The 24720-nt window shown below is 37.8% G+C and overlaps 1 protein-coding gene across 2 annotated transcripts in view; it reads left to right on the plus strand.

The window, feature by feature from the left end:
• The window catches only part of LOC103724528 (cAMP-specific 3',5'-cyclic phosphodiesterase 4D-like), a 754636-nt gene that overhangs the window by 26562 nt on the left and 703354 nt on the right, over positions 1–24720 (plus strand). Inside the window, exon 1 of one of the 2 annotated variants that reach the window (XM_029557975.1) lies at positions 19219–19331. The exons of the other annotated variant lie outside the window; for it this stretch is intronic. The gene's annotated coding sequence lies outside the window, so the exon portion shown is untranslated. Of the gene's footprint in view, positions 1–19218; positions 19332–24720 lie in introns of those variants that run through there. 2 annotated transcript variants of the gene reach the window in all.

Genomic DNA, 24720 nt, shown 5'->3' on the forward strand with positions numbered 1-24720 from the left:
CCCCAATTCTATCCAAAGGAATACTGACAATGGATTGCTGTAGATGAGGAACAGCTGATCCTCCTGGAACAGGGACCTCTGGCTGACTAGATTTATCAGAAGGACAGATGGGGGCAATAGATGGGGGTCCTGACAACACAGTGGACATTGGCAGGGATGACAGAGTATGGAGGCTCTAGAGGGAGAAGAAGGCTGTTTATCTGACGAGTTTATATTCATACTCAGATGCCACGGAACTCAGAAAGTAAGTGACTGTGACCAGTAATAGTCATATATATAGAGATTAGAAATGCATGTGAAAACGTCTCAATGTCAGTTGCCTTAAAATGAATTTTTCTGTATGAAACTGTATTTTAACAACGAAGTGGAGATCTTTTCTAAACATTAAAACCTCATTTAATTTTATGTCTTGTAGAGTTTATAATCAGTAAAAGATTGTACAAGCGTAATAATTCCTCTGTAAACCTAAAAATGTACAGCCAATTTTGAAAGAGATGTATCCTAGCTCAGAAAAATGTTATTGAATAGGTTAATGCTGTTGTAATGAAATGCTTCTTCTAATTAAAAAAAAATTAAATAAAAAAATGCATTTTCAATTCATTGATAGAAGTCTTTGATACCTGTGAAGATGTTTGGCTCTAACAAGGACCAGATGATCTGTGGAATTAGTGGCTATTTCAGGAGAGTAAGCTATCATTTGTGCCCATCTTGTTTCTATGTTTTAAAGTAAAGTTGCAGATGCAAGCTTCCACTTATCCTAGCGACATGTACTATGAGCAGTTGACATTACCACCCGAAGAAGTGATGTGCCTGAAAGCCCAATGCTAGTCATTTACTCCCAAAGTTTTGAAACAGTGTCTTATGTTGATTGCTTCCATTGGTAAAATAGCTTTCACATTTTCTATTTAACCTTTTTTTTTAAGCTTGAAAAGCTTACAAGCCATGTTTAAAATAGAAAGGAAAGCAGCAGGAACAAAATTATTTGACCAACCCAAACTGACTCATGTAAATGTCATCATACACATCCTTAAAAATCTTCTTTCAAGCTATTTCATAACAAAATTAGGTTTACATGGATGGAATGGTAATATTTTATCTTATAGTTGTGAAGGTCAACATTGAGCTTCATTTTTAAAGTATCTTGGGAGATTATCTGAAGCTTAGTGAAAAAAACAGTAAACTAAGAGAGATAAGCTGACAGTGTACTGAGGACTAGTATATTGACAAGAAACTTCTTGAGCATAGCAATTCAGAAAATAAGAGGGTGTGTTTCCCACTCTTGAATTTGTTCTTTTTAGTTTTAATTTTGTAGCTCTATGGCATCTAAAGTCACTGGCCGGTGAGATGAGTGTAAACTTGGATATCATGCTTAGCATTTTCTTGTTCCATCAGCAAGGGGAGACCATTATCTTCAGATGTTGAGATTTTAGACAGCCAAGATCAAAGGGCTTTTATCTTGAGATCTGTGGGAGTGTCCCAGACACAGGGAGTGTCTGCTCTCAGGGGAAGTGTCAGTCAGTGCAAGATTGCCTTACAAAGCCCAGTATCACTGAACCTCTGAACTCTGCCAGAGGAGCAGCTTTAAGTTCCTCTGCTCTATCAACAGCTGTCTGGTCTGCAGTTTGCTAGTGATAAAACACCCAGAATTATGACTGTCTTCCATGGTCTAACCTTCCACAGACAAGGAGGAAGTTCCACCTGATCACAGGCTTCTAATTTCCTAATTTCATTCATTTTCCTATACCAGGAATTTACAAATTTAAAGTACTTTCTGATTATGATATATTAGTTTTGAAAGACAAAATTCAAGTTGATTGATTACTATAATTTCCTCCAACCTGTATTATGGATGAATCAATGACAACGGAAGCAATATTTCTTTTTAAAATTTATGTTATTTTATATGTATGCATGTATTGATTGCATGTATGTAAGTGTACTCATGTTGTGTAATGCCCATGGAGGTCAGGAGTATTTCTTTTTTTAAAAATATTTTATTTATTATTTTTATTTTATGTGTTTGGGTGTGTTGCCTGCATGCATGTGAGTGCACCCGTGTCGTGTAATGCTAAGGATGGTTCGTAGTCACCATGTGGGTGCTGGGAATCGAACCCAGCTCCTCTGCAAGAACAGTCAGTGCTCTTAACCACTGAGCCATCTCTCCAGCCCCAGATAAAGATCTTTTTTGGTCTTTTTGAGACAGCTCCCTGTAGCTCCAGCTGGCCTGGAACTCACTATGTAGACCAGGCTGGCCTTGAACTCACAGAGATCTGCCTGCCTCTGCCTCCCAAATGCTGGGACTAAAGGTGTGCACCACTATGCCTGGCCTAAAAGGAGTATTTGTTAACACTTGAAAACATTTGGTTCATTTAAAAAAATAGAAAATTATGGGCTGGAGAGATGGCTCAGTGGTTAAGAGCACTGGCTGTTCTTGCAGAAGACCCAAGTTTGAATCCCAGCATCCACATGCTGGCTAACAACTGTCCATAACTCCAGGTCCAGAGGATCTGATGCCCTCTTCTGTCCTCTGCAAGCACTACACAAAATGGGTGCACTTACATACATGCAGATGTAACACTCATACACATAAGATAAATATAAATAGATCCAAAAATTAAAGAAATAATTAAAAAATAGAAAATTATATGGTTTCCTGGAGACACTGTGGTTCTATAATATTCTTCTAGAAACCTAGTGTTTCCAGTCATAGGTAATCATTGGTTTACAAAACAATCCCATGGATCACAGTCCACCTGCTAGTAGGATGGAAAGGAAGAGGGAAGGAAGGATGGAAAACAGGTTACAATTTCATTCAAAGAAAGGGTTTTATAAGAGGATTACAAACTAGAGAGCTGTTGGTAAAAAAAAAAGGTTAATTCTAAAGTTTTTCTAAACTTGTTGCATGTGTGTACTTTATATTTTTAATTCTCTCTCTGTGTGTGTGTGTGTGTGTGTGTGTGTGTGTGTGTGTGTGTTGCATGTCTGTGGAATGGGTGTGGAGACCAGAGGTTGATGTCTGGTACCTTCTTCTATCATTCTCCATCTTATTTTTTGAGATGGTCTCATTGAACTCAAACCTCACTTTTGGTAGACTGACTTGCCAGCGAGCTCCTGGGATCCACCAAATTTGCTCCCAGTGCTGGGGTTACAGATGCTGTATATGAATACTGGCGATCTGAACTCAAATCCTCATGCACTTTACTCACTGAGTCATATATATCCCCATCTGGTACTTTATTTCTTAATAAAGTTTCCATGTGAGAGAATGAATAGAGAAACATTTCAGGACATGTTAGAATTGGCAGTTAGTTGGAGCTTGGCCAGGAAAGGAAAGGATGGCTGGCTGTTCATTGTGGTGCCTTGTGGCCTTGGTATTGGGCAGATCATCTTCAGATGGCTCTGGAAAGACCCCAGTGGAGGAACAGGCTGGAAAGAACAGAATGTGAGGATGTGACTGAATCCTGGTTTGACGTAGTACGCGGCCCTGTGTTGTTCTAACTGAGCTTCTCCAGGGGTTGAAATACTTTGCTTCCAGAATCATCTGGATTGTTTACTAAGAGAAGAACTCTCTTACTCTCATTTGAGACCTCCTGATTCAGGCTCCACGGGGTGCTGCTTGGTAATCTGCATGCTGGAGAAGTTCCCGGGATAATGGTGATATTTTACAGTCATGTTTAAGAACTGTTGGTGTAAATAATGATGGACAGTAGGCCAGACTCGAAGCACCGTGTGTGTGTGTGTGTGTGTGTGTGTCTGTGTGTGTGTGTGCTGTGCGGCCTCTGTGGGATGAAATCAGGCTACTGGAATTCAGTAAGGAGAAGAATGGAAGACACATTAACCCAGTTGCTTAGGATGTGGCCATAGGCCTTCCCAGAAACTGCCTCCTTTAGGGTGTGAGCTTCTGAAAATTCCATCTGGTTCTGATTAAATCCTTCTTTCAGAGGCCATGGCAATGTTGACTCTAGGAAGACTGTCCACAGTGTTTTCTTTTAAAATTCTGCTTACTGTTTGACTTTGATTTTCTTTCTCCTTCAGGAATCCCTACACCAAATCTGGGGTATTTGTAAGACTTTCTAAGGGTTCTCTGGTACCTTAGGTTTCTTATTTTCCATTTCCTTTATGCAGCATGCCAACCTACAAATTTAACAGATTGAATAACCCTTGCAGAAACCCACAGATGTTAGAACTTCATGATGCTTTTTGTTTATGCTTGGACACTGCTATATTTGGGGAAAAAAAGAGGTTTTATTTACTTCTTGGTTGTAACAAACACAAATAATCTCTTAATGACGGGGAAAAATCTAATGGGGAAGAAAATGTTGGCTGGCACTGGGTGGCAGTTCTTCATGAAGTTCTGGGCTCAGTGTCAGTGAGGGCTCATTACAAGAGAAGACAATCTGTAGTTTGGTATGACTGAGTTATACTTAGATACCAATTTTCAGGACAGTCTTGGCTTACCTGTTAAGCTAGTATCCATCTAGTTTAATGCTCATGATGCCCAGGTTTGGATAATGAAGTATGTGGTCCCTGTCCAGTATAGGAGACAGAAAGAAAACATTTCTTAGGAAACTTGAATAACATTCATTTTGCTCTGTGATTCAACAAATTGGGTCCTATCCTAACATGTGTGGTTCCAGAACAAGAGGCCCTGCTATCCCACAGCTTTATCCTTTCTCTTCTTGTCCTGGACCCACTGCATGCCCAGAGGAGCTTCCTAGGAGTTTGGGTGGACGTGCAAATTAGCTCATTCATGCTTCATTCCACCCACACTACTTCAACTGTTCATGACCACACTGTAGGACTGGAATGTGCATTCTGCTTGGATGTGGTCTGCTCTGGAGAGGGCAAAGACTCACATATGCCTGGAGAGTGGTTTGGGGTCACTTAAAACAGGAAATTCCAGAATCAAGAGTACGTGTGGATGGCCTAGAAGGGACATTATCGCTGCAGATATGACATTTCAACAGACTGCTGGCCCCATAGAGAGGCATGGCTTGAAGAGGGTTGTTGGAAACACCAGACCTGGGGCTGGAGATGGTTCAGTGGTTAAGAGCACTGTCTGCTCTTACAGAGGACCTGGGTTCAGTTCCCCAGTTGTGGCTAACAACTGTCTGTAACTCCAGTTCCAGGGACTCCAATGCCCTCTTCTGGTCTCCATGGGCATTGTATGACTTGGGTGCACTTACATGTGCAGGCAATATACTTGTACAAAAAAAAAAATAATAATAATAAACAAAATATTTTAAAAAGAAAACACCAGACCCAAATTAGGGTTACATGGCCCTAGAGTGGTCCTGCCCTTTTCATTCCTGTCGTTCAGAGATCCTGGTTCTAATATATTCTCAAGCCTCCCAGGATCACTATGTCATTTCAAAGTATTTGGGTAAGAACATGTTACTTACAGATAGTACTTGGTCAGCTGATTGAGGTCCAAGGGTATGCCCTTATCTAGTCTGATAGAAATCCATTTTTTTTTTATAATTTCCAGTCATCTTTTCCTTAAAGTGACAACTTTTGGGTAGCAGCCCCTCTTTTAAGAGTTATTTCACTCTTAAAGCAAACACTATGGATCAAAGTCAATCAAAAGGCAGGCACCTTTCCCCCATATGTTTCACTGATAGGTATTTGCTGAATGTTTTCATTGCTTGCTGATGCCTTCTACCTGGTGTGTGGGTATGAAGATGGGAAAACTGCTCAATCATTTACACTATGTGGCTTTGTTGATCTGAAGATCGGTCAAGTGGAAAAATTAAACTCTCTTGTGATCACAGCATCAATTTTTTTATGCTTCTCAGATATTTCTGTACCTAATTATGGAACTTCTTGAATAACTATTAAGATCAGTGTATACCTTTTATTTTTCTTGATTCCTTAGGATTGAACTGACTTAAAAGTAACGAGACGTATCTCTGGCCGAGGAGCAATTTCCTTTTCTGTATGAATACCCTGTAAATAGAGTTACAAGGTACAGGGATTGTGCACGGTACAACCCTAAAGGTAAATTATACAAAGCTTATGCATGGGTCATGAAGAGCAGCGTCCCTGCCTATGCATGTGCCTCAGCTTTGTACTCAGTGCACTCTTTTGTCTTTTCTCTCCTCTCATCATCATGGAAAAGATGAGTGAGAAGAAGAATTAGAAATCATGTTATTTCCTGCCTATTTCTTTTGGGAGAACTGAATCTTTTGATGTTAATGTGTATTAGAGAAAACAGAAGCCATTGAGAACATACAGAATTATTATTCAACCAATGACTTCCAACTATCATACCAAAAATGTGTTTAAAAACTGGGTCAGTTAGCCTCATTGGTGTCTCTGTTAGGTTTTCATCATTGTGACGAAATACCTAAGAAAGTCATCTGAAAGGAGGAAGGGTTTACTTTGGCTCATGGTTTAAGTCCATTGTCACTTGATTCAGTATTTCTAAGCCTGTGGTGAGGCAGTGCATGGAGGTGGAGGAGAGCTTTCCACCTCATAGTGACCAAGAGGGAGCGGGGTTGGGACATAGGCCTATGACAAGATAAAGTTCCCAAAGTCATGCTCCCAGTTACCTACTTTTACCAAGCTAGGCTTTGCCTCTGAAAGTTTCCATCACTTCTTAATAATGCCATCAGATTATGAATCCATCAGTGACATAATCCATTGCTTAAGTCAGAGCCCTCATGATCTAATCACCTGTCAAAGATTGTACCCATCAGCTAGGGACCTAGCCCTAAATCTCTTCTTTTTGGTGGGGGTGTGGGGAACTTTTTCAAACCATATTTATGAAAAGCTTTGATTCTTCCATTATAATTGATAATTTAGCATGCAGTGGCCCAAGATTAACAGTGTAAAAGGATCCTTCGAATGCTAAGGAATTTTTGCCCATTTGTAACCAATAAAGCTTGCACCAACCCAAACTGTTTAGAGGTAATTGATTGTTTACTAGTAAGGTGCTGTTTGCTTTCAAGCTTTAAAGAAACTTAGTCTACCTTTCTTTGATCATAACAAGGGACTCAACTGAGCAGAATTTCTGTCCCGATATTTGCCTCTTACATTGTTGGTTTGCAGTGACCACAGAATGAAGAAGGGCATGTTCATATTATAGAATAAATAGCATAGGGTCTGGTGTGTTTTTATGCTTATTTATTATCTTTATGTGTGACTCATCATCATCTCTCCTTTGCCTACTGGAAACTTCCATTCCTAATAATTTAATTTCTCCCTACCAACCCCAACCTCAGATGACAGCCTGAAACCAGACTTGATAAAGTCCAGATATATTTTAATTTCTTTTATCAAACTCAAGAGAGCATTCTTAGAATCTGTGTTGACTTTTTCATCTTGAAAGAATACCAAGGATGGGAATTTTCATGTAAAATGAAGCCCAGGAAGGGATGGGCTTCCTTCCAAAATGCTACGAATAGATAAAATTTAAGCAAGCAAACGTAACACACATTCTTAGCTATTTTCCAAGAGAAACAAGCACTAGAAGAGAGGTAATTTGAAAATAAAAACTATCCAATAGTGACTGGATGGTGCCTAACTCCAAAGGTTCTCTCAAGTGCTTGGTAGAGAGTCTTGACAGATACTAGATTTACAATAAAATATTTGTTAACTGAACAAGTGCATCTTGTTCTGAGAAATTCTGAGTAAGAAAAAACTCCTTTAAGGATACTCACATTTTCTATAAGTGTTGACACCAATGCATTGCACACTTTCCCGTACATACTTTGATGTGGTATTTTCTGAAATAAACTGCACTTTACAGGTGATATTGAGGTTCAGAGAAAAATTAAGCGATTTCCTCCTGACAACTAAATGGTAGGACTAGAACACACTGGTTATGGAACACACACTCTCACACTTGGAGTTTGGCATTTTTCCTTGAATTTCAAGGATCTTTCTGAAGTTATGGGCCAGATGTAAAGATGTAAAGAAGCAGCTGGAAGCACTGAAGTGGAGTCACTGTGAATTGTTATACAGAGGATAAACGCTAACACTTCCAAGCATCCTTCAAGAGGTCCAAGTTATGGAGACATTTCCTAAACTTGTAGGGAGGTAGGTCTCGAGAGGACCTGTTTTACAGCATTAGCTTGGACAGATGATCTGTTTTGCTGGTAACACTCACTAGTCTATTGGTAAATGGTAGATTGCTTATTTAAGTAGCTAGTTGACTATCATTAGATCAAATACGCCTCCACCCCAAATGAGAAAAGAAATGGTAGTGTGGAGAGAGAAATAAGGGCATAGAATACTTTTAATGAGAAAGTAGATTTATGTTTCTATAAGGACAATTCATGTCACTATGAGGTATTACAAGAAGGGAGGATGAACAGGAAAGTTCACCCTTAAATGTGATTTCTTACCTTGGGTCAGCCATGACCCATGATATTTTGTAAAATGATAGCAAACACGAAGTTGAGACATCTTTTTTCTCTTTGACCACTAGCAGCTCTCAAAAGCTCTCTTTGTGCCAGATTATTCTTAAGCAGTAGGCATGTAGCATTTTGTGTTTTCTTGCTGAAGGAATATATCCTTTGTTCTAATGGTGGCGGGAAACTCACTGTATCATAATCCAAATCATTGCACCACTTGAACTGAAGTAATTTTAGCACTTAGGTTGGTTGGTTTCACTGTATAGTACAACCAAATACTACCCAGTCTGGTTGCTTAGAATATGAAGTATGGTTAACTGGTTTTTTAAAGTTAATCAAATTAAGAAATGAATGTATTAATAGTAGCACTTTCAGATCTGGAATAAGAGTCTTGTGCTGCATGTTCTTGACCCTCCTCTGCCTATATCATGCCTCATGAGGGGAAGGAGTCCACAGGGAACATTGCCCATGCAAAGTCCTCCTATATATTAGTTTTCTGACTATGGAAAGCAATTATCTTAAAAGAAGAAAGGTTTATTTTGGCTCATGATCTAAGAGGTTTCATATTTCCTTGGCTTTATCACTTTGGGCCTATAGTAGCATACTATATCAAGGTAAAATAGTGTATTATGGTGGATGGGTGTGGTAGAGTAATACATTTTCACCTCATGGTAGCTGGAAAACAGATAAGAAGGATCTCGGGATCTTATAGTCTCCCCAAAGAAATACCTCCAAAAACCTAACTTCTTCCCACTAGGATCCTCCTTCTAAAGTTCTACAACTTCCAAGTCATACAATAGGATTGAGTCTTTATCACATGAGCTTTTGGATGACATACTTCTAAATTACTTGAAACCCTCAAAATTTTTTTTTGCCTAATTTCAAGACTACTTCCAGAGCATGGTGGGCCTCTTTTGAAGGGTGGTCAATTCTTCCGAAAGTGAACTATAATATTTGGGTTTGAGTACTTCTAAAATCAAAGATTATGGGTATATGTATGGATTTTGGATGTGCTGATGTAGGTGTCCTCATAAGTGTATGGACTTATTGCAGAGCATCTGAAATGAAGAAAGAGAAAGAGCAAGTGACCAGCTGGCAACCATTAGCTCCAGCATTAGTGATGGACTAACATTTCAGCTTCTCATTAGAAAACTGTTTAAAGCAATCAACTTTCTTGGTTATGGAGCACACTACACTAAGAAATGGAACTTCATCCTTGTGTGGCTTCCTGATCTACATGTGGAACAATAGTGGCTATTATTCTATAAATGCCAGTAGCATAAGAAGGAAGTTTGATGGTTCTCCAGACATTCCTAGAGAGTTGTGCTTGTGATAGTGGTGGTTACTGTCATTCCTTCATGAGCTCTGGTTTTCTATTTTCTATAAATGTGTCTCTTGAAGACTAGCCTATAAAGTTATGTGCATGTGTTCCAGTAAAATAAAGATTCTAGTTAGTTGAGTTATGGTTACTTAACCTCTTGTTATAGTTAGTTCTTGCTGTATGTTCAGAGTTTAAGAGATTTCACATGATCATAGTCTACCCATTTGCCCTCTCTTTATTGTGATGTCTGGTTTTCAAGCTCCACATGGTTTACATGAAGCTTTAAAATACAGTTTTTATTACACTGTCTATCCCTTTTCTTACTCTCTAAAATATATTGATGCCCATTTTCTCTCAGTCTTGATGACAGAGTTGCTCTTGTGCTATGTTTTCTATGATAAAATATTATGGCTTAAAATGTCATTATCTAGTATTTAGTAAGTTCATAATAGAAAATAACTTTGTTCCTTTACAAATCTTTGCAGATGACTTTTTAGAGATTTATTTTATTTTTAGTTATGTGTCTCTGTTTGTGTATGTGCAGATGAATGCAAGTGCCTACAGAGGCCACGGGCTTCTGATCTCTTGGAACTGGAGTTACAAGCCACCTGATGTAGGTGCTAGGAACCAAATTCAGGCCCTTTGGAAGAGAAATATGCTCTCTTAACCAATGAGTCTACTCTCCAGCCCTTCTATAGAGGATTTAGCATTTTATTATACAAATATTTTACTTTTTTAGGAAGAAAAAACCTGTAGGTATTGTTGCTTATAAAAATGTACATGTGAAAATTTAAATTTTATACTCAGTCATTAGTGATTCATAATGTTATTAGGCTTTTATGCTTCTTACTGTAAGTAGAAGTCTCTTCCTCTAAATTCCTTGACTGTTTAAGAGTACTACTTAAAAGCTAATATCCAGGAGACAAGATGGTATGGTTTGACTGTGAAATGTCTCCCACAGGCTCATGCATTCGAACAGCTGGTCTCCAGCTGGTGGAACTGCATTTAGAGATTATGAACATTTTGGACAAGGGGCCTATCTACCTTGTCCTGGAAGATGTAGGACCACATGGGTGGGACTAGATGGTTATAGCTCAGCTATGGTTCTGGCTAATGTCTCTGTTTCCTGATCCATCAAAATGTACAGGTCACACTGGCAGTTTCTGCCACCACAGATGGAGTCCAAGCCAGCTTGCTTCTCTTGTTGTGAATCTGTGAATCAAAATAAGCCCTTAGTCCCCTAAGTTGTTTCTATCATATATTTTGTCCAAGAAAAGTAAATAATACAGAAGATTGGTAGGGAAGAGTGGAACTGATGCTATAACAAATGACCTGGTTTAGGTCTTTGGAACTGGTTTAAGGGAAGAATGTGGAAGAGTTTGGAACTGGGCCTAGAAAAACCCTAGACTGCTATAAAAGAACTTTATGGGCCATCTTGGTGAAAATTTGGAAGACCAGAATGCTTATAGAAATGTGAACAGTAAAGACCTCTCATGAACCTTTAGAGTGGAACAAGGACCCTATCAGGAATTGAGTTAGAGGTTATTTGTGCTGCTCTGAAAAAAAAAATCTGGCTGCATCCTCACTGTGCCCTGAAAAATTGAATTAAAAAGTAATATGAACTAAGGACAGTGAGATGGCTCAGTGGGTAAAGGTGCTTACTGTCAAGCCTGAGAACCTGAGTTTGATCCCTGAGACTGACATGGTAGAAGAAGAAAACTAACTCCTACAAGTTATCCTCTGACCTCCAGATGAATGCCACGGTGTGTGTGTGTGTATGTGTGTGTATTTGTGTGTGTGCGCACACATGTGTGTATGTGCACAATAAATAAATAAACAAATTTTATAATAAAGAAGTAATTAATTTGTTTGATGGAGGAAATTTAAGACAGCATAAAATTCAGACTATGGGATGGTTATTTTTCATTGTATATAGTGAAGTTTATGGTAATTCTAAGCAAGAAGCAGAGCAGAAAGAAGTAAAACTGTACATTTGGCAATAAAAGGAATATAAATAAATTCACTGATGGGGTGGATAACGCTGATGCAGAGAAAGTGGCTATAATTATTAAAGAATTAGTACAATAAGGAGAAAGCACCCATTTTTCACTGGGATAATGGGAAAGCGGCCTTGAGAGAAATGCTCTCCTCATGGAGTGCTCTAGTTTATGAAAACACAAATGAATTTGAAAGGAGAGTAACTGAACTGAGAGTACCACCACCAGGGTCCCCCACTTGAAAACCACACATGAGGGAAATGTTTTGTCAGGTTTAGATGTGTGCTCATACGCTGTCACAGCTGTGGTCCACGGGAGCAAGGCTACACCTCAAGCTGACAGCGTATCTTGGCATTAGTTATGTGATCCTGGTTTTGCAGATACATACGGTGCAAGAGTGATGAGGTCATGGAGGCCTGTACCAAGGTTCCAGAAAGTCACTGAGGCCAGGAAATGTGTAGCAAGGATGGATTCCCTGTGAGGGGGCCCTGAGAAGTCATTGTGTGAGGTTGTGAGGGTGAAGCCTGAGTTACAGTAGTGACCCCAGAATGTTGTAAATGCCATGAATATGGATGCTCACTGAGGAAAGCTGTTGGCATTGAATGGAGACACCTGAGAGGTAGAGCTGGGGAGGCAGAGCTAAGCCCAGATGATGGTACCATAAGCTTCCGATGCTGGGCATTGAGTTGTAGGGTTTGATATGTATCCTCATGGGTTTCAGTCTTGCTTTGCTTCTGCCTTTCCTTGTAATGCCCCATTCTTTCCTTTTGGCACGTGAATGTTTACTTTGTGACATTGTATATTGGAAGCATATAACTTGTGTTTTAATTTTGTGGGGCCTCATAGTTATGAATGTTTTTGTGTCTCAGAAGAGGTATTAAAATTTGGACTTTTAAACAGGGTTGGACCTATAAGACTAGGGGGTCTATTGAAATTTTACTAAATATGTTTCATATTATGAGATGGCTACTGGCCCGTGGACTAGCGATATGGCAGAATGCTACAGTTTGAATGGAAACATTTCTCATATGTTCATCTTTTTGAGCAGTTGGCCTCTAGATGATGATGATGTTATTTTTTGATGTTGTAGAGCCTGTTGACTGGCAGATATATGGCCATAGGTACTAGGCAAGAGAGTTGTATATATCCCAACCCTCATTCAAGTGATTTATTTTTTTAAATATTTTATTTTTTATTCTTATTTTATTTTATGTGTATGAGTGTATTGTCTGCAGTATGTAAGTGCACCTGTGTCATGCAGTGCCTGCAGAGCTCAGAAGAAAGCATCAGATTCCCTGGAATGGGAGTTACACATGGTTGTTAGCAACCTGTGGGTGCTGGGATTCAAACCAGGGTCCTCTGCAAGAGCAGTCAGTGCTCTTAACTGCTGAGCCATCTCTTCAGCTCTTCCAGTGATTTTTTTTTTTATCCACTGAGATGTAAATGTCACTCTGCAATCTTTCATTACTACAAATGGAGCTCTAGCCATCATGGCTTTCCTGTCATGAATCTGTGAGTGAAAATAAATCTTTCACCTACCTAAGTTTCTTCTAGAAGACATTTTTGTCTCAGAAATGAGAAAAGTAAGTAATTTATGACAGCAGGTGAGAAAGAAAGCAGGTTCTTTCAAGGGCTGTCCAAGAAGATGGAAGGGCTATGGTTCTTAAAGCTCTATCTTGGAGAACTCAGGGATAGAAAGGAAGAGCAGAGTGTAGGGTAGGTAGACTGTGTTGGCAGAGTATAGGGTAGGTAGACTGTGTTGTCATCATCTATGGCATGTGCCTCCTTTTTTCCCTCTAGACAGAACATCAAAATCAATTTTGATCCCATTGGGTTAGTTATAAACACGACTTTCCTGTAGGTTAACCACCACAGCAGTTTCCATGCTTTGTGATAGATGATGCATAGGATTAAAGAATAACACTCTGATGGTAACAGAAGGTGACCACATGTTCTGAAATACATAAATCTAAAGAAAGTTTACTTAGAAGTTTACACAGTAATCATTTAGATGCAATTTTGCCAGGGCAAAAAGAGAGGAAGTAGCTCCACAAAGAGCACCTCCCAAACTAGAGGCTGCTGTTGCTTTGCCTTTTGCTGAGTTGTCCTGTCTCTTCTTTAAGCCCTGTCCCCTGATCCTTAGCCTTACGCTGCTTGGTCTTTGATTTTCTCTCTTCATTATTCTCTTTTTCTCCCTTCTCTCTCTGCACTCTGGTTCCTTCACCCCTATTTATTTCCTCATGTCTGTTCTTATTTGTCTTTTCTGAATTTATATCCAACAAGGGAAGGGCCAAGTACCCTTTTAGGTAGCAAGTACCATCTAAGTGTGAAGTTCCATCAAAGAGCTAGAGTTTCATTTGGTTTCATTGTTGTTAGAACCTTGGAGATTGACGGATCATGTAGCAAGATCCTCTTCATTTGCGTCTGAGAAGATCAATCCAGTGAGTAACTTGCCCAAGGCTATACAATAAGGAGGCTTTATAGTTCTGATTTCCTAATCCAATCATCTTTTCCTTCAAAATAAGTGCTAAATAGCTATAGTTGAAAATAATAAGCCACCATGAGTTACAGAGGGGTAGGCATGAATATAAAATATCACAAAAGTCCTGATCAGTCATTTTCTCAAAAGATCACTTAGAAATTGTCAGTGAATACTCCACAGGACAATTTCAGACAAGTTATTGCAGATAGGATTTTATGTATATTGAGGTCAGAGAAGTACATATATCAACCTACACAGAGAAGGAGGAAGAGGAGGAGGAAGAGGAGGAGGAAAGGGAGGAGGAGAAAGAGAAGGAGGAGGAAGAGGAAGAGGAAGAGGAGGAGAAGGAAAAGAGGGGGAATTGTTATGGGCTTTACAATTGTAAAAGGTACTTGGAAAGAAAAATAAAAGTGACTTTTTCATTGACTTTTCTTACTTTGAAATTTATGGGAACATGTACAACAAACCTATTTTAGTTTATTAATTAAGATTAGTATGCTGTCATTTACTAGGGCTAATATAGATTTAAAACGCTTCAGGCTAAACCAGCTTTAATTATATTCCCAATGATCTCTTTTTATCATTATTTACAGCTAACAAGACGTTTATGATCTCTTCTTGGTCGTCAGTGGCAAAACATTTTTGGCAATGTTTTCCTGACTTGAAATTTTCATGTGTGTGGAAATCTAGTTAAGAAAATGAATAAGTAAATAACGGCTCCTGAGAGTATAATCTCTCCTTTGTGACATAAATTAGATATCTGTTCACATCTGTGGAATAATTCCCAGTTTTGCAATTAAAGACTCTGATATGCCCAAGCAAACATGCCAGTCTCTTCTTAGGATAGAATTCAGTAAACTTTCTACTTGAACAGATAAGCTGTATATACTTGAAAATAGATGCTTCATTTTCTTATAGTTTGGTTATAAAGGGTTTGAGCTGTAATGAGATGGATCATTAAACAGCAAAGGTAAGAGATATCTTCCGTGTGTGTTTATAGTGTTAATTGAGAAAACAAAATCTGACATTTAATACAAAGGGTAATTTGAGCAATGTACATGTCTAATAAATTGAAGTTCCCTTACTTGTCCTTTTAATCTAAAGCTTGTGGTATATTGGAAATTAGCTTTCTTACAGAGCATCGACAATTTTTTTTGGTACAATTTGACCCCTTTTCATGTCTTTTTTGGGGTGTGTATGTTTGAAGTGAAACATAACAAGGTTACTTTAAATCACTTTTTAATGTTGATTTTTCTCCTTTAACTATGATAATATATTTTTTCAGATCTGTTTAATAATCTGAAATTTATCCAGGAGTGATTTTTAAAAATGTTCAGAAATCATCGCTCTTCCATGATGTAGCTGTTTCCTGTGGAATTTGCCATGGATGCATGATTTTCTTTTAACCTTAGTTATGACTTTTTTCCCCTTTATATTATAGGAATTTGGTGGTTTTAAACTCCAACCTTCCAAACCCTTGAAGCGTTTAGACAGATTTGAAATGCTTCAAGGGAAAGCTCTGTATTGTCTTCTCTACTCAGGGTCTTCATTTGGTTGATGGAATATTTGTGGGCTCGATGAGTGCACACGCACTGCTCACTAAGCATGGTCAGAGGTGTATCTGATTGTTGCTGGATGACTAGACAGCCATGTGTATCCACAGATGCAAAAACAGTGTTCTCAGAATGCCCTGAAGATTGTGCTAGATCTTTTAAAATTTTTTGTTTATTATCATCTCTTATTTTATGTGTATGAGTGTATTGCCTGAATGTTTGTAAGTGCACCCATGTCATGCAATGCCTGTGGGGGTCAGAAGACGGCATCAGATCCCCTGGAACTGGAGTTAAGGATGGCTGTTAGCCACCATATAGATGATGGGAATTGAACCTGGGTCCTCTGCAAGAGCAATCAATGCTCTTAATCACTGAGCCATCTCTCTAGCTCACTTGTACTGGGTCTTTGAGCAAGGATAAAGTGTAATTGAGGAGGTGTGGTCTAGCCTTTTTTTTCAGTTTGGTTGAAAATGTTACTCATTGTGATAGACTCCATTGAAAATGAGAAAATACAAAGTGAAGCTGAGAATTCTGGGTCTTCTCCTTGGATTTTTGAACAAATAGTTTTCTAGTGTTTTCTTAGGATTGTCCAAAATTCTAGGAGCTGAGTATTCATTATTATTGAGCATCTAGGTCCCGAGGCTCTTCTTTCAGTTAACTGCTTATTCATCGGTTTTAAGAGAAGGAATAAGAAACAGAACTGTGATTTTTGCTGTTGAACTTTACTGTAAAATTATTTGAACTCTCTTTTGTCCTCAGTAGGAAGCCCCTCAACCCCCTATTTGATCTCATTTTTTGGACTTTGGAGACTTTTCAGAAGAGTTTCTCATTCTTGTATCCTGTAGTTCATAATACCAGTTTCATTTTGCTTTTAATGTAGCACCACATTTTTGACAGGAGAAACACCCACATGTCTTGGTCATTAGCAAGGCTCTTTACACTATGAACTGAGGGCACATTTGATCCAGTTCTCCCTTTTGACTCTGTAGAGGTTCAGCAGAGGGTCCAATGCAATTAGGGACAAAAGGGGCATTTTCTTTGGCTTCTACAACCGGACACATTTATCTTGGAAGTTTTGCCTTGTTTTAAGACTAGAATGGTTTCAACATCCTTAAAATCAGCAGGTTTTAGTCAAATTCAAGCATTAATTCTTTCTGTGTATAGGTAAATAAGATATTTATTATGATTTCCTAAAGTTCTAAGTTATTGTGAGACCTTGGAAGACTGCTTGTCAGCACTTGAATCTCTCCCATTATGAATATATTCCTTGCTGTGAACTCACTTGGAACAAACTTGTGTAGTCTTACAGATAGCAAAGAGACCAATAAAACAAGGTGCTCAGTTTTGATTATGTTTTTTTTATGTATATAAGACAAGTCTGAATATCCCATGCTACAGAGGTCAGGTATACATAAAGCATAACCTTCTAAATGTTTCTATAACTTAGTATAACTTTTTATCTGAATTCCTATTTGACTGATAACAACATAATAAATTCTGAAAAATATAAAAGAGAAAGGAAGACAGAGAGAGAGAATCTCAAAAGTAGTAACAGAAATATATTCTTTGCATAACTTTCATTGACTTTGAACTTCTAGGAATCTTGACAAGGTGGAAGTCTTTTTTTTTTTTTTTCTTCTTCACCCAGAGGATGCTTGGGAGACTGAAGATCTGTTGAATGGCAATGTGTTTACTCCAGGGGCATTTTTTTGTAAATTTTTAATTGAATTTTTGTGTGTTTTATTCAGAACAACTTAGTCAATCTTAATCATCTTTATACCCCTTCCCCACTAGCACCCTTCTATAACCCCCCACCAAACTGGAATTCATACATTCTGTTGTTTGTGTTAAGGCCTATTGTGTCAAGTTAGTGTCTCCAGACATCCCTCAGTGCAAGTTCAGGCACTGGGGTCAAGGCAGCCTATCTAGAGTCCCTTTTGGGGTTTGTTGCCCATTTCCACAGTTCTGTGCTTGAGTTTGTCTGCTTGAGCAAACATACATTTATTAAGTACATACTGAGTGCAGAGCATTGTCTTTAATACTTAGAAAATGTGGTTTCATTTTTCACCCTTCTACATTGTGCAACATAAAAAATTATTTCTGTAATAGTAATGACTTGGTAATCTTACAGGAAAATGCAGGTTGTTAGTAGGTGAACATCTTATTCCAGCAGTCCTACATAGATACATAAAGACAGCACATATCTGCTGAAGATCAATAGTTAGCCTTATTTTTTTGCAGATGAAGGTATATACTGTGCAAAATGGCTAGCTGTCTTTATACACCTCAATTGGACCAGGTCAGGAACTTTATGCTTATAATTTTTTTTATTGAAGGAAGTAAAATAAGCTTAAGGAGACCTCTAAGTTACATTTGATAAAATTGAGGTCAAGTGACTTTACCATTTTTTTGTCTTGTAAATTTTAGATATAGATATTTCAATCCCCAACCTTCTGTTCTAATCATTCTGAAAAATTTGCTTCATTTATCTTTTATCTTTTTAAATGGCTCAGACTCCCTATTCTTCCTCCCACCTTATAAAACAAGTGGTTGGCATTCTTATTTTGTTAGAAGAGTCATTTTGTGCAAAATAGGCTGAGTGTGAGTTAATTAAAAATCATATCGTAATTAACTTGGGATTAAAATTTATATCAAATGGTGGGTAAAAGTACTTTCAGAATTAGAAAATAGTAAAATGAAATTAATACTAGAATTATAATATCATCTTTGATCACAAGAATCTTTTTACATATATGAGATTGATTTTGGGCCAAACTGCCATTGCTCATACCCTAGCCACCTCTTTATAAAGATAAGTCTATGAACCAGCTTCTTTATATTTAATTTACTTCTTTTTCATAAATGGAAGTTAATAACATTATGGTATATGAACTTATAATTGCTTAGATTCCAATTCAACAAAATTTTTGTTTCTTTAAATATGTTTAGTGAAAATAATGGTTTCTTGCTTTTTAGTTCCGTTTACAAGAAACTTATTCTTTCAGACACCAAATGAAGTCACTTTACTATTAAATAGGATCTTTGCACTTGAGTATCTGCTTTTTGAATTTGAGACATTTTATAAACTTTCCTAGGATTCTTTCTGGATGATCTTTAAAAATGGGTTCAGGGAGATTTTAACAAATAAATTCATGGTTTCTGTGTTAAAACTTACAATGTTTTTATGATTCAGTGGGAATAGGGAAGAAGATAAACAATAACCAGACAGCAAAGTTGAATTTAAAAGTGTTTTCTGCTAACTTGTTTGCTAATAATTATCCAGGCAGTTTTATGTAAGATCTTTGGAAATTCTAGGAGCTTTTCCATTTCAGGCTTAATATAGTAGGGTCATAAATAAATATCAGATACATTTTGGAGACACTAGAAACTAAACATTATGCAAAGGCCACCTTCTGTTGCGTCAGGGACTTGAATTGTTTTCCTTAAACTATTTGGTATGAAAGCTCTGAGATTAGATGAGTGTTAGCTCTCCATTTCTTCCTGCTATCGAATGTCAGAGATTTGTATTGTTGGCAGGAACTGAGATTTCATTTCCCTTGGCCACATTCTGATGCTGGCTTCAGAGAAGCAACTCTCCCTTTCCAGATTTTTCTGACCAAGGTAAGTGAGAAAAAGAATTAAAGAGTAGAGCATGAGCTTATGTAGATGGAAAGTAGAGGTAACCAAATGAGCATCTTCAGAATGAAAGCGTGCATTTTGCCTGAACGCACAGAAAAACTATTCCCACACCTAAGTCTCCTGCTGGTGTGATTATTAAGACGTGTGTGGTCAAAGTAGGACTGAAGGTTTTTCTGTAGAAAAATGCATTATGATCTGTGTGACGCAGGTATCTGTGTGCCTGCCTTAAATTTATGAACTAATAATTTTGTTCCAAGAAATGCTGTCAGGTCTTATAACACTATGGTTTGTTCTATGTTTTTCTGGTAAATGAATGATATTGCTTTTAAATAATCATTCTTGGAATTTCCAAATACAAAGAAAAGTCAAAGGTAATTTAATTTATGCAGAGAATGCCTTTTTCATCAAACAAACTTTTGGAATTGACTAATAATTACAATTTTCTCTTAACAAAATACCATTCATTATTTTCTTCTTTTTGAAAGGACTGCAAATGTCAACAAAATAGAGTCAAGTAAGTCTTATGAATGAGATTATGAACAAATGGTAGTAAATGAAATCATGTTGGAAACCAGCCAAGATAAATGAGCTAGCTTAGACTATAATAAATTAGAAATATCTATCCCCAAAGAATTGTAGTTAGCAATATAGCTATCTCTGAGCCTACCCTCCATGGTAGGAGCTGGAGCTCTGCTAAAACTCTTAGGCACTGTAGGGAGTAACTTCTTGCTATTGACTAAGGAAACTGGATCCTGTAGGTTGGAGTCCTTGTGTACTCAGCTCACCCCTGCTAATGCCCCCTGGTCTTAAATAAAACAGAATGGTAAATATTTAGAGTAAGTTTTATATGTCTTTGGGACTTTTCCTTCTCCGCCATCGGTAAATAGCATATTTCCTATGCTAGTCTATGACCTTTGAGATATCTTCCCTTGTTAAACACCCAATCATTTGTGAGGGTTTTTGTTTTTTCTTTTTTTCCTGTTTCAGAAAGCTAGTCTTACCCCCCCCCACCTCATATCAAATTACTTTCAGTGTGGAATTAGGTCTTCTGATGAATCTCATGTCTATAGTTTAGAAAGGAAAGCACTGATAGCAAAGCAATTAACAATTACAAAGAAAAAAAAATTTTTTTGGTCTTTTTGAGACAGGGTCTCCCTGTAGCCCCAGCTGGCTTGGAACTCACTATGTAGACCAGGCTGGCCTCCCAAGTGATGGGATTAAAGGCGTGTGCCACCATACCTGGTTACAAAGATAACTTTGCAGTGTGAATTAAATAGAAGCACACTTTTCCATCAATATCTGTAAATATCATTGCTTGTAGGCCCTGGGTAAAAATATGTCAGAATAAAATGCAGGTTAGTTGAGATGCTATTCAAAAAACATGATATAGTTTTATTGATAGCTGAGCTCATCTGTGTGACAGTTTTAGATCTTTAGAGAGCATCATATGAACCTTTTAGAATGAAATGTTATGTTTAATATGGATGAGAACTTGTTACTTGCCCTGCTCTGTACAAGCTGACATTCTTAGGAATCAGCATGCGTTAGAGAGGTGGCAGCCACTGAATGGTGTCTGAGTACCCTGTGCTAAGTTGCGTCAGGACCATCACTATAGAGCTGTCAGCTCATTGATCTGGGTCAGTGTTTCCCTACTTGTTTCAATGCGTGTCACTTCTGGAGAACTTGGGATGGTCTCAGCCCTACCCTCTTGTTGTCCCTTCTTCATTTCTGTGCCAGACTGCATGTAGTTTTCCCCTTTGATTTTTGAGCTAGAGTTGATCAGGAAGAGGGCAGACTCAACAGAAGAGACTGGTATGGGGAAATACACCAAGGATGACATCAGGCATATTGTATCAAAACAGTGGAAGTTTTGTAGAAGACCAGCCGTCTGAATTTTATCATTAGCAGGTGTGAGTCAGCCTGCTGCCTGCATAGTGTTGTGTATTTTTTCTGTTGTTATTTCTAAGATAACTACCAGTAGTACTAATGATATGACTACTATGTCAATGCAATTGAATTATGGTTCAGCCAGCTTGTATTTTCTTGACTGATGGTATGATTTCACAGTCTGCCCCCGCACCCCCGTTTATTAACAAATAAGTGTGATTATCCTTCCTTGCCATTAAATATTCTTCAACCTAATTTTTAGAGTTAGACATTCTTATGATTGCTTAGAGAACGTTCATTTACCCCATCAAATTTAATTTTCTGGCTCCTTAAAAAATTATGATATATATCCCCTAGCAGTTAAATTAGGGTCATTGCTATAAGATACAGTTCTAGAATCAGAGCCTGTGGGTTAAAGAGTATACTGGTTTATAAATGTTCTTTCTGTCTAATTGTTCTCCAGAAATTTTCCCCCTTTCAGTTTATTCCCATATGAACAGTGCAGAAGAGAGCACGTTTTCTCATAACTTAAGTAATTAAAAAATCTCGCCTATTTGGTACAGAAGAAATGGTATTTTACTGTGATTTCATTTGTACTTACTAGTGAGGCTGCACAATATTTTTCCAGTTTTGAATGGCCTGTTAATGTTCTTTGCTTATTTTACTATTGGGATGTTTATTTTCTAATTAATTTTACTGACTTAAAAACAGCACAGATAGAAATCCCCTTGTTTATGGATTGTCTACAATGTATTTTCCTCAGTTTCTTTGTTATCTTTTGACTTTTTTTCCTTCAGCATATTTTTCATTGAGAAACCTTTCTGTATGTAGTTGAGTCTTTAAAAACAAAACAAAACTGGGGCTGCAGAAATGGCTCAGCACACAAGAACACTTGCTGCTCTTGTGGAGGGTCCAGGTTCAGATCCCAGCACCCACATAGCAACTTAAAACCATTTATAACTGCAGTTCTAGGGCATCTAAACCTTTTTTGGGGGGCCTTTGCAGGTGTGGCATGCATGTGGCTCACATACATACATGCAGGCAAAACATGCATACACATAAAATAAAAATAAATCTTTAAAAAAAAAGTCTTTGTCATTGCTATGTGTATATAATAAAGGGCATGTGTGTACCACGGTACATGTGTGGAGATCAAGGAATAATGTTGTGTCAATTCTCCATTTTCACCTTTGCATGGATTCTGGGAATTGAACTGAGGTCATCAGGCTTGCATGGCTGGTGCCTTTATCAGGTAAACCATCTCACTACCCTTTCTCTCTTTTAAAAATGAATCACACTAAGGGGAAATGGGCAGCAGGCCCCAATTCTAGAGGAAATATTATTGGCAGCTGATTACTCCTGGGTGAGGGAAAACTGATCTTCAGGGCAGTGACTCTAGATAGGCTGACTAGACCCCAGTGGATGAATTTGCACTGAAGGCTATCTGGAGATACTAACATAAATGACAGAATGCATGAAGTTCAGTTGGGAGGGGGTGAGCTATGGGAGAATAAGGATGGGGGAGGGAGTGTTAAGATGATTAAGATGTCATGTATGAAATACACAAAAATTCAATAACAAAGAATATTTAACATGAGAGCTACATTTTTTTTTTCTGAGATAAGAGTCTTGCTTTAAACAAGTGACATCTTCCCTCCACCTCCTATGTTCTGGGATCACAGGAGAACGGCACCATGCCCAGCTGAGTGCTGTACTTTTAATGTCATTTAAAGTCAGCAATATGTATGTAGACTCATGTGTGCATGGGCATGCTATTACGTAGCAAACCCCTATAACTCAACCATTTTGTGTAAATGGACCTTGTTATGAACTGAAGGGGAGTCTCGCATTTCCCTTCAGCTCCGGTAGTAGTTGAGTCTTTCCTGTTTTCCTTTTAAAGTTCCTGCTTTTTGAAAGGAGGCCACTGTCTAAAGATTAAACACACTTAAAAAAGATTCTATATTTGAATTTATTTTTTATTTTTACTGGACTTTTGTGGATTTTATACAAAATTTTTGATTATATTTAGACCCCCGATCTGTACCCCTCCTTATAGCCATATTTCATGTACTCTGTCCTATATATTAAGGCCTATTTGTATTAACGTTTATCAACTCAAGTTTGTGTCCCCAAATGTCCTTCAATGTGCATCCATCCACTGGAGCATGGTTAACCTATTTAATGTCACACCCTTAAAGAAAGCCAATTCTCCTTCTCCCAGTAGCTATTGGGTGCTAATAGTTCCTCGACTGGGATTGGGACTTCTTCTCCACTTCCAGAGCCAGCCTAGATGCTCATCAATGGAAATGGAATGGAAAACTGTGAGATACACACACACACACACACACACACACACACACAGACAATGGAGTATTATTTAACTATCATTTGCAACACAACGGATGGAAATGGAAAGCATTAAGTAAAAAAAGCAGACATAGAAAGACAAGTACCACAGAGCTTCTTTCATATTTGGAAGCTCAAAAAAGTGGGCCTGAATATAAAGTAGTGATTATTGAAATTTGAGAAGGGGTGAGTAAAATGTAGCTGGATTCAATCAGTGTACACTGTATGAATGTGATGAAATATTCTGAACTCTGCTAGTATATAGAATTAATACATGTTAATGAAAAATAAGACATTTAAAAGCTGAGGATATTTGAATGTGTATACACTATAGAGAGACTAGGAGCATTAATATCTGATGTAGAGAGATCATGGAACATTCTGGTATTTACTGACGGCCGCTCACCCCATTTTCAGATAGTTGCTAGCTCTCTCATAAATGCCTGATACCAAACACAAGAAACTCGTTCATAGATCTTATCCTTAGAAGAAAGTCAATATTTCTTTTGAAAACATTGATTCCATGGCTCCTGAATAGAAAATATCTACAACCAGATTGGTCTGTAAACAAAAGCTCTTGTTCATTTGTTTGTGTGGAAGATGATGAGGCAGAAATAAATGCTCTTAAGATTTTCTTATGGAAGCAGTATTAACTGAATTTCTATAATAAATATCAGAGATCTGACAAATATTTTCAATTTTCATATTCTCTTTGAACATAGCCACAGAAAAATAATTAATATAAATGTAAAGTTGCATAAAGAAAAACCAAATGTATTAAAAATATTTAAGGGTAGCAAAGCAAATTGTAGTGAAAAGGGCTACCAGTGGATTATAGGGCAAGAGTCACAGAGTTCAAAGTTAGGAACACACGCATGTCATCAGTGTTCAGTTTCACTGAAACCATAAGCTGGCTACTTAGCTATTTCTGAGGTCTGGAATTAAATGTAAAATATAAGAACCTTTGTTTATTGTAAGTCAGTGTGCCAAGTGCTTTTTATATTACCTCATTCATTCTCTAGTAAGGCTGAGAGGTAGTATGCAATTTCATTGTACATCATAGTTAAAGACATTTGGGTTCTGAGACAGATCAAATAGTTTGCCACCATGTTAGAATTGAGATGTGGACTGCTTATGC

Source organism: Nannospalax galili, unplaced genomic scaffold, assembly GCF_000622305.1.
Source record: "Nannospalax galili isolate Female #2095 unplaced genomic scaffold, S.galili_v1.0 scaffold751, whole genome shotgun sequence".
NCBI lineage: Eukaryota > Metazoa > Chordata > Mammalia > Rodentia > Spalacidae > Nannospalax > Nannospalax galili.